Consider the following 2063-nt stretch of genomic DNA (forward strand, 5'->3'; position numbering starts at 1 on the left):
TAAGAAAAGCAAGAAAACAATGGTCATAGAAGCAGGATTGTGGTTACCTCCAAGGAGGAAATGAGGGTTGTGATGGCGGGGGGTGAATGAGTCTGGAATGCTATTAATATTCTGTTTCTTTTTTTTTTAATTTTTGTAATGCTTATTTGTTTTTGAGAGAGAGAGAGAGAGAGAGAGAGCAGGGGAGGGGCAGAGAGAGAGGGAGACAGAATCTGAAACAGGCTCCAGGCTCTGAGCTGTCAGCACAGAGCCCGATGCAGGGCTCGAACTCACGAATTGTGAGATCATGACCTGAGCCAAAGTTGGACACTTAACCGACTGAACCACCCAGGTGCCCCAATATTCTGTTTCTTAAACAGAATTAATAATCGGTCTTTATAATTAGTCTTTAAACCGCACATAAATGCACTCTCCTGTATGTATGCTCTATCTCACAATTTAAGAAAAAAGAACAAACTATACTTATCAAAGTATCAAGGTATCCATAGATTTGAGAGACTGTCTCTGGTATTTTGAGAAAGGATCCAGGTGTTAATATGATGGTTTCATGAACAACCTTGCAAAAGAAAATCTTTTCTAACAGTGGCAAGGAGCTGGGCCGTTTTGGACTGAGATGTTCTTTGGGAGTTGGGCCACTCTTTCATTTCTGTCACAAGGCTTTTCTGAGTGTTGGGACAGGCACAGATGTACACCTAGTCAGGACCAGGATTCTAGTCCTTGCGTGACCACCAGGGAGCCGGGCAACCTTAGGCCCAGTTCAGTAGGTCTGTCCACCTGCATGTCCTCATCCGTAACTGGGAAGGATTACACTAGGTGACCTGCAGCCTTTTCAAGAAAAGTATTGTGATAACGCAGGCATATGTGATAGCACTTTCTACCTCACTGCTGCAAGGGCCACAGTGGCTATTATGCTAGTGACCTCTGCCTGTCGCACAGGATTATTGAACGTGCTTTGAGAATGTTAACACTCTATACCAACTCAGAGAACTGCCTGGTCTCCTTCTCCCACATCTGCCTCTCTGACCCCATAGGTAACAATGCATGCTCCAAGGAAACAACAAAAAAAGCCAAACTACTGGCACAGTGCTCATGGTGCTGTGGCTGGGAGGGTGCTCAGATGACCTGGACAGAGAGACTGACCTCAGCTTCCCAAGGCAGCCCTCACCATTGTCCTCTGCCCACCAACCCCCAGACTGCCAAATAGCATGTCCTAGCCAGGATTCCACTCAAGGACGCTGCCTGTGCTAAGAAAATTCACAAGAAAGTAAAAAAAATCAGAACATCAGTAGCTCGGTTCATGATGAAGAATTTGGCTGTTAATACCCTATATCCTATGACAACAAAGTCACTCAGGTTTACAAAATCTTGCAGGTGTTTTGAGGCCGTGTTGCCCTCAATCATTCTATTTTCCTCTACGTTGGATTTACAGTTTAACTCTTGGAAAAGCTGAATCCCTTTCTTTTTGTAATATGGAACGTTTCACAAATTTGCATGTCATGCTTGCACAGGGACCATGCTGATCCCTGTATTCTTCCAATTTTAGCGTATGTGCTGCCAAAGCCACACCAATTCTTTTCTTGTTGTGGTCTTGTCACCTCTTGGGCACTGCCCATGTTGGGTTGCTTTTAAGACTCATTTCTTTTAAGTTGCCTCTTTAGCTATTGAGTATTGAAAGTGTCAGGAGCTTCCTAAAAACCTACTTATTTATTGTCTTGGGAAACACAATGATTAAAAAGGCACCCGAATTCCCTGATTAGAGAAACATGTTTGGGTCTAGTAACTTACTACTAACACAACTTAGAATGAGCCTTACAACAAAATCAGCGTGGAAAGAATATGGCAAGAGGGAGAAGGGAAATGGTGCCTTTTTGTTTAACCTCTTCCCAGTGAGATAGCTCTTGAATTCTCTGGTCTCCTACAGGTCCCACGTAGGATGGTTAAGGAGCCAATGCAAGTGCTGTTGGAAGTCAGAAAGAGGAGGCATAGCAGTTCACCAGCATGCTAAAGACACGGCAGGACACACATGCCCAGTGGGTGTCAGCACTAGAGTAATTCACACCCAC

General features: G+C 44.4%; 1 pseudogene; it reads right to left on the reverse strand.

Annotated features, from left to right (window-relative positions):
* Positions 1-1463: 1463 nt before the first annotated feature.
* Positions 1464-1564, reverse strand: LOC122220824 (annotated as a pseudogene).
* Positions 1565-2063: the final 499 nt, after the last annotated feature.

This window comes from Panthera leo, chromosome B2 (assembly GCF_018350215.1).
Source record: "Panthera leo isolate Ple1 chromosome B2, P.leo_Ple1_pat1.1, whole genome shotgun sequence".
Lineage (NCBI taxonomy): Eukaryota > Metazoa > Chordata > Mammalia > Carnivora > Felidae > Panthera > Panthera leo.